This window comes from Zingiber officinale, unplaced genomic scaffold (assembly GCF_018446385.1).
Source record: "Zingiber officinale cultivar Zhangliang unplaced genomic scaffold, Zo_v1.1 ctg251, whole genome shotgun sequence".
Lineage (NCBI taxonomy): Eukaryota > Viridiplantae > Streptophyta > Magnoliopsida > Zingiberales > Zingiberaceae > Zingiber > Zingiber officinale.
The window spans coordinates 290,881-299,771 of record NW_024589922.1 but is presented as its reverse complement, the minus strand read 5'-3'; the positions used below and the strand labels follow the sequence as shown (position 1 = coordinate 299,771).

The following is an 8,891-nucleotide window of genomic DNA, read 5'->3' as shown; positions in this document are numbered from 1 at the left end:
CAAAGGCGACATCGGCACTGGGTCAGATCTGGTGGCCGATATAGAGGAGGTGGCCGGCGGCGCTGTCAAGAAGAGAAAGAACTCGGCACTGGGGAGTATCGGCGGCGGCGGCGCTGTGCCGAGATGTGGTAGTAGGTCGACGGGCAGATTCGTCGCCGGCGCTTAAGGGAAGAAGAAGAAGAACTAAAAGGAGAGGAAAAGGAGAGGAGAGAACCACTCGTGCGGTTAGGGCTCGGAGGAGAATCGGGCGCGGGCGGCGTCGGCGCGAGGAGAAAACAGAACGGCGAGGAAATAAAGAAAATATAAAGAAAAAGAAAAAGAAAAGGAAAAGGAAAAGAAAATAAAACTTTTCCTCATTTAAATGGGGTAGCCTAAACAGGCTTTTCCGGACTCCATTTTTATAACCGTCAACTAGTCCGTACGAGCTCCAAAAAATTCCCGAAAAATTCCCAAAAATTTCGAAAAATTTCCTTATTCATATTCGCCTATTTCCGGTATTTTACATATATACTTTTTTATTCATGTTTTTACGCACATTTACATACTTTAAGCATGCTTGATCTATGCATTTTTATACTTCCAGCTTTCCTTTTAGCATATTTACTCTTTTGGTTCGGAGATATGCTTTTTGTGCATTTTTTGTACATAGGAGTCGATTTGGTGAAGAATCTACATCTCTGGGCAAGCCTTGGAGGAAACAAAGGGAGAAAACACCAGGCCGTGTACCTCACACGACCCTGCACTGGTATGGAGCTCGGGCCGTGTGGAGTTTGGCACCAACAGAAGAGGAAGATGACATGGCCGTGTGAACCTCACACGGCCGTGTCAAGATTTGAAGTCAACCAGAGCAGAAGCCTTACATGGCCGTGTGGATCTACACGGCCGTGTGAGGTTTCCAGAAACCAAGCAGGCTGTGGCCGTGTGCACCACACGGCCGTGTAGCATTTCCAGAGAGCAGAAGGGTCCTGGCCGTGTGAGTCACACGGCCGTGCAGCTTTGGCAGAGAAGGAACTGGACATGGCCGTGTGAATCTCACACGGCCGTGTCACGGGGCCGTGTGGCGCCCGATTCCCTCCTCTATTTAAACCCTCCTTCATGAATTGAAAGGGGATCTCTCCCCCTTTGGGAGAAGGCAAGATTTGGTGGTTTCCTCCCATTCTTGGGAGGATTTCTGGGCGATTCTAAGGGAGTTCTTGACGATTTCGACTCTGGAGCGAGGATTGGATCCGAAGACGAGGCTTCTTCGTAGATAAGTTTTCTTTCCCCTTTTCTTGGTTTCTTGGATTGGGGATTTAAGAAATGCTTGTAATCTTCATTTCTTCGGATATTCTTCCTCGATTCATGGAGTAGATCTTGTATTCTAGGATTAAGGGAGTATTTGTATGATGGATTGATGTAATCTCTTATGGATTTTCCATTTTCTTGTTTCAATGACATTGTCTTGCTTGTATCAATTAGATCTTGAATGATTAATGGTGATTTGTGCTTAATTCTCATTCTTGATTGATTGTTTGGATTTCTTGTGGACTTTGTAAAGATAAACTCTCACTCGATCATCCGAGGGATCCATGTGACAGGTGCAAGCCCGTGTAAGGACGTTTGAGAGATAATCTTGAAGAGGAAATAGGAATATTCAAGAGAGTAGGATGGATTTTGTGATTAGTTTCTTGTATCTTGATAGATTAATAAGTTGTGGGCTTCTATGTTGATATCCGAGGAAGGCATAGTAATAGGTGCCCTTCTGTGTAAGGACAACGTAGGTTCATGTCTAATTGATCATATTTAGATACATTTCTCAGTCCTTAGCCGGTTATCTATTGCAAGAGAGAACCGGCAACTTTCTACAAGTGTTTGGCAATTGAGGGATAAGAATTGGTGAATCATTTACATTCAAGAAATCTTACAAAGAAACCGAAACTCCTAGAATCTCCCTTATCATAACCCAAAACACTAAACTCTTGTTTGTTGATCTATAATATTAGATTTGTTTACCTTCACTTTGCATTTGAAACGATTGGATAGTTGTTTAGCTAATTCGCATTGAGACATTTCTAGTGCTTATTCCAGTCCCTGTGGATACGATAATCTTTTATATTACTTGCGACATTTCCGTACACTTGCGGAGCGTGACAAGTTTTTGGCGACGTTGCCGGGGACTGCGCTATAACATTAGGAATTATCAATTGAGTTAGACTAAACATAACATTTGTTTTCCTTTCATATTGCATAGTTGTAACTAATCATTAGATTTCTGTTTTTATTTTCTTGTATAACTCTTACTTCTTGTTAATTCTTTTTGTACAAATTCAATTCTGCATTTTTTATTCTTTTATTTTTCTTTTTCTGTTGAATTGTCATTTGCTATCTTGTTCTTGTGTATGCGAAGATCTAACTTTGCAGGGGAATTTTTTCCTTTTGACCCTGAGATTGACAGAACTTTCCATAAAAGAAGAATTCTGCAAAGGCAAATTGAAGAACAGGAACATTTGAACATGGCGAATAGACCACTCAAGGATTATGCAACACCTTATGCAAGAGGTTTTCGATCTAGTATTTCAAGACCTCCAGTGGAAGCTAATAACTTTGAGATCAAACCCGTAATTATATCTATGGTGCAGCAGAACCAATTTGGTGGAGGACCTCATGAAGACCCCAATCAACACTTAGAGGTCTTTTATGAAATATGTGGTACCATGAAAATGAATGGAGTTCCTTCAGAAGCAGTTAGATTGTTATTATTTGGGTTTTCCTTAAGAGATAGGGCAAAGCAATGGCTGAATTCTTTGGCCCCTAATAGCATCACCACTTGGGAGCAATGTGAGCAACAGTTTCTTGATAAATTCTATCCACCAAGCAAAACAGCTCATATGAGGAATTTAATTGCAAGCTTCAAACAAACTGACTCAGAATCTCTTTTTGAAGCATGGGATAGATATAATAGTATGCTCAGACAATGCCCACATCATGGGTTGGAAAGATGGTTAGTGTTGCACACTTTTTACAATGGTATCAACTATCATACCAAAGTGTCCCTTGATTCAGCTGCTGGAGGGGCACTTATGAATAAAAGTTTAGATGAAGCTGAAGAAATTTTTGACAGTGTAGCACAAAATCATCATCAATGGGCAAATGAAAGAAGTGGTGGCTATTCTTCTGTAAACCCAACATTTAAAGCATCAGGGAAGTTTGATGTAGATGTAGTCACTCTTTTGTCTGCAAAATTGGACGCTCTTACAAAGAAATTTGAAAATATGGGGACTAGTGCTAATATGGTCAATGCTATTAGTACATCTTGTGAAGTATGTGGGAGTTCAGAGCACTCAAATGACTCATGTCCATTGGGAGCTATCACTGCACAAATCAATCAACTGGAACAATGTGATGCAATCGTGAGTTACAATCAAAGGCAGAATAACCCATACTCAAATACTTATAACCCTGGATGGAAGAGCCATCCCAATTTTTCTTACAGAAATAATCAAGATCAAGGACCATCTATGGGGGTAAGACCAAATTTTCAAGCTGGGCAACAAAATTTTCAACATCTATCTTCTCAAGGCTTACCAAAGTCAAATATTGAAAAGATGCTTGAAGAAATTATCTCAAGTCAAAATGAAATGAAGCAAGATTTAGCAAAGCTCATTCAGAGAATGGATAATTCTGATAAGCATCAAAAGATCCAGGATAGTCAAATTGCCCAACTAGCTTCCTCATCATCCAGAGCACCAGGACAACTTCCTGGAAAACCTGATGTGAATCCTATGGAGCATTGCAATAGAATTGAGCTTTGGAGCGGACGGATCTTGGGAGACTCCCAAGTGACCGCTTCAAAAGGGATACAAAAAGAAGAAGAGCTCTCTCCTCTTATACCAAATCAGATTCAAGCTAATGAGGAGAGTACCATTGAGGTTGAAGAGACTCTTCCACTGAACCATCAGAGCAAAGCTGTCCCTTTTCCTCAGAGACTTACAATGCTCAAGAAAGATGAAGAATTTGGCAAGTTTTTAGAAAAAGTTAAGGAAATTTGTGTAGAGGTACCTCTTATTGATGTTATTCTTCAAATGCCTAGATTTGCCAAATTCCTGAAGGATCTCATGTCAAACAAGAGAAGAAGGGGAGAGGTTGAGACAATTGCGCTTAGTGAGGAATGTAGTGCTATTTTGGAGAAGAACACTTCCCCAAAACTAAAGGACCCAGGGAGCTTTTATATTCCTTGCAACATAGGAAAAGAATTTTTTGAAAAAGCTTTTTGTGATTTGGGGGCAAGTGTTAGCCTCATTCCCTATTCAATTTGTAATAAATTAGGTCTCAAAAATATTAAACTTACTACTATGGCACTTCAACTTGTCGATCATTCCTGCAGGTACCCTTTGGGTATTATAGAAGATGTGCCAGTAGAGGTGGATGGGAATGTTATTCCCACAGATTTTGTCGTGTTGGACATGGAAGAGGACCCCAGGATTCCTATCATATTAGGAAGACCTTTCCTTGCTACAGCTGGAGCTATAATTGATGTCAAAAATCATAAGCTTTCTTTGGTAATTGGTAAGGAAAGGTTGGAATATGATCTATCTAATATCTCTAACCATGTCTCGTCTCTTTTAAATGCTTGTAGCAGGACAAGCATTTATAAACTTGAGGAATGGAATTTCCATCCTCATGGAAGGCCACCAAACGAAGGAGACAATGTGGTGGAAGATGTTGGGAGAAGATCTCCCAACAAAAACGAAAAGTATATCTGTCCTCCAAGGGCGAGGAAAAGAAGTGAATGATCAAGTTTGGTCGAGCTAAAGACCTTAAACAAGCGCTTCTTGGGAGGCAACCCAAGGGTTCTTTTAGTTAGTTTTGATTTGTATTTTAATTTCTTTTAGTTTGATGCATTCTTTTGATTTTGTTTTCAGGTTAGGTGCAAAACAGAGCCAGACCGTGTGCTATACACGGCCAGGTAAAGGTTGCAGAGAAGGGAAGTGCTTGGGCCGTGTCATCCAGACACGGCCGTGTGGGATCTCCCGAGGAGAAAAAGGTATAGGTCGTGTCCCAGACACGGCCGTGTAAAGAATCCCGAGAAGAAGGATGGAGAGGCCGTGTCCCAGACACGGCCGTGCGAAGAATCCAGAGAGGGAAGAGGGGGAGGCCGTGTGGATCTGCACGGCCCGTGTAGGAGAGTTATTAAAGTCTTCTTTCTACCTTACACGGCCAGATCTTGGCCGTGTTCCGCACACCCCCAACTCTCCAAAACATATCTTTCTCTCCCGATCTCTTAAAAACTCCTCTCTAATCTCTCAAGATCTCTTAGATCCGATTCTCTTCCTTTCTAAGACTTGGACTTTTTGTTCTCCTAACCTAAGATCTTTGTTCTTTGAGTTTCATTTTTCCAACTCTAGATAATTCTTCCCCTATCTAAATTCATCAAGGTGTCCAATATTTTGAAGAAACTTCGCAATGGAGGTGGTGGATCTAGTGGAGACAAAGAGAAGGAGCCATCAAGGGACAAAGGAAAACAACCAGTGAAGGGCAAAGGCAAAAGGACTTCACGCAACGAAGGTAATGACAATGAATTCAATATTGTGTTTAGAAATGATGATCAAGTAACTAGATTTGCAATTCTTGTCAATAGAAAGATAGTGTGTACTAGGTATATGGACCCAACTGTTCTTGATATGCTTGGAATTAGGGAAGATGTAGATTTGATGATTGAGTTTTTGGATTGGAGTGATATTATGTACACACATTTGCCTACATATCCTCGTCTTGTTTTGGAATTTTTGAGTTCATTGGATGTCCATTTTACTAATGAAGATGATTATTTTGGAAAAATCTCTTTTAGACTAATGAATCAAGAATTTCTATGGGCATTTAGTGACTTTAATTCTTGTTTTGGATTAACCACCGGTAGCCCTCGTAGGTTTGATCCAAGGTTTAATTGGAATCATTTTTGGAATGCAATAACTGGGTTAGATCAACCTTATGAGCCTTCAAGAGCTAAGGCCTCCCATATGCAAAACCCCATCTTTAGGTATCTACATAGAGTCATGGGTAAAACTATTTTTGGTAGGGGAGAGAGTGATGGGGTGGTTAAAAAGATAGAGCTTTATGCTTTATGGGCTATGCTTTATAAGGTTGAATTTGATTCTGGTTTTCATTTTGTTCAAACCTTATTAAGATCTGCTAGGGCATCATCGGGATCAATTGTTTTTGGTGGTTTGATTACCCGAATAGCTTATAATTTAAATCTTGATGTTGATGGGTTGGAAATAATTCATGGTAATGACATGATTGATATTGATGCATGCCTTGCTATGAAAATGATCGTTCGGGATGAGAATGGTTTCGCGTTTCCTAGGAGGAGTGGTTCTCCTTTACCCCTTCCTTTTCCTGAACGAACTACTATTCGTAACCCGGCTAATTGGGTAATTTCTGAGTTAGATTTTGAGGATAACCCTTCTATACCTGGAGACACTGAGCCACATCATGAGCCCTCGTCATATGGACACCCGCAACCTTCTAGTTTTATGGAGCCCGCTAGGCATTCTTTTGCATATGGCACGGGATCTTCTAGGTTGATTTTTCAAATTTTCGTACGTCTCTAGAATCACTTCATGAGAAGCAAGATTCCCAACGAAAAATGTTGGAGGGGCGCTTCTCTTTATCTGATGATCAGTTTAGGGAGGTACAAAATCATTTTCAGTTTACGAGGAATTTTCAAGGTCAAGTGGCTGAGTTTGTGCAGGATTATGATACTGATCAGGCTAGGATGAGAGATTTTATGCAGAGCATGATGCTTACTAGCCAACAAGTAGATGCTTTATATGAGTATCATAGATCTTTGGGTGAGATTCCAGGTTTTCCTAGTTTTCCTGTTGGCCAACCACGTCGTAGACGTCCTTTCGCTCGTCCACCTCCACCTCCTCCACCATATTGATTTCATCGGGACGATGAAAAGTTTAAGTCTGGGGGGGTGTCATGTACTGCTTAGTTTGGTTTTCATTTTCAGTTTTTAGTTTTTGTTAGTTTTTCATGTTGGTTCTTGTTGCTTTATTTTGCTTGTTTTTGAAATAATCATGGCAAAAAAAAAAAAATTTAGAACATCAATCTACACTTATATGCTTTCTTGGATTCGAGTGAAATGTTAGCACGATTATTGTCTTGATTCATGGTGTTCGAATGATGCTAGTAGTAAACTTTGTGTAGTTCTTTTTTCTATCTTGGGAAGCATTAATAAGCTGGGAATCTTATGGTGATGAGTTTTAGTTTTGGTTCAACCTTAAGGATTTTATCTTCACTACACTTGTGCTTGATGCTTGAATAGTTGATGTCATTGAAATAGTCATGATTCATCTTGTTTGCTTAGTACTTGGTTTCCATGGTGATTTCTCAACTTTCATTTTGGTTACTGGATGAGGCTCAAATCATTAAAGCTCATTTGGAAAAAATCAAAATATCCCAACATGTGTGCTAAAAAGTACATTTGTGAATAAGTTTTGCACAATGCAAACACTTATAAAAAAAAATAAAAAATAAATAAAAAAAAATAACAGTTGTCATGAGTGGAATCTAGCAAGTCACCCCTTTGAGACCGAGTTAGGTTACTGGGGAAATGACTGCTTAGCTTCCCTTGAGATTGAGCATACCTTTGAGACCTTGGGTTAGTTGAGAAATATGAACCAAGTGAATGGTGAGTAAGTGCCTATCACTGGTTACTTGTCTTTCACTGGAAACACTAGAAATTCAAATTTGATGACGACTTGACTAGGACATGGATTGAAACTTGAAGGGTGTTGAGTTACTTTTACACTGTGCACAAGATTCTTATGCTTGAACCATACTTTACTTGTTTCTATGATCATGCTTGTTAATGAAACTTTTTGATAGAGTTAGGAAAGTGCACTAGGTTTTATGAATGTGTTGTAGAACATATGAATTTAGACTGCGGCATTTTGCTTGAGGACAAGCAAAGGTTTAAGTCTGGGGGTGTGATGTGCGTAGATTATATACTCTTTTATGCATGTTTTTACGCACATTTACATACTTTGAGCATGCTTGATCTATGCATTTTTATACTTCCAGCTTTCCTTTTAGCATATTTACTCTTTTGGTTCGGAGATATGCTTTTTGTGCATTTTTTGTACACAGGAGTCGATTTGGTGAAGAATCTACATCTCTGGGCAAGCCTTGGAGGAAACAAAGGGAGAAAGCACCAGGCCGTGTACCTCACACGACCCTGCACTGGTATGGAGCTCGGGCCGTGTGGAGTTTGGCACCAACAGAAGAGGAAGATGACATGGCCGTGTGAACCTCACACGGCCGTGTCAAGATTTGAAGTCAACCAGAGCAGAAGCCTTACATGGCCGTGTGGATCTACACGGCCGTGTGAGGTTTCCAGAAACCAAGCAGGCTGTGGCCGTGTGCACCACACGGCCGTGTGGCATTTCCAGAGAGCAGAAGGGTCCTGGCCGTGTGAGTCACACGGCCGTGCAGCTTTGGCAGAGAAGGAATTGGACATGGCCGTGTGAATCTCACACGGCTGTGTCACGGGGCCATGTGGCGCCCGATTCCCTCCTCTATTTAAACCCTCCTTCATGAATTGAAAGGGATCTCTCCCCCCTTTGGGAGAAGGCAAGATTTGGTGGTTTCCTCCCATTCTTGGGAGGATTTCTGGGTGATTCTAAGGGTGTTCTTGACGATTTCGACTCCGGAGCGAGGATTGGATCCGAAGACGAGGCTTCTTCGTAGATAAGTTTTCTCTTTTTCCCTTTTCTTGGTTTCTTGGATTAGGGATTTAAGAAATGCTTGTAATCTTCATTTCTTCGGATATTCTTCCTCGATTCATGGAGTAGATCTTGTATTCTAGGATTAAGGGAGTATTTGTATGATGGATTGATGTAATCTCT

The 8,891-nt window shown here is 40.7% G+C and overlaps 1 non-coding gene across 1 annotated transcript; it reads right to left on the bottom strand.

The window, feature by feature from the left end:
- Window positions 1-2,865: 2,865 nt before the first annotated feature.
- LOC122037314 lies at window positions 2,866-2,971 on the bottom strand. The gene has a single exon (XR_006127615.1). It is a non-coding gene; the product is annotated as a small nucleolar RNA R71 (small nucleolar RNA).
- Between the last annotated feature and the right edge of the window lie 5,920 nt (window positions 2,972-8,891).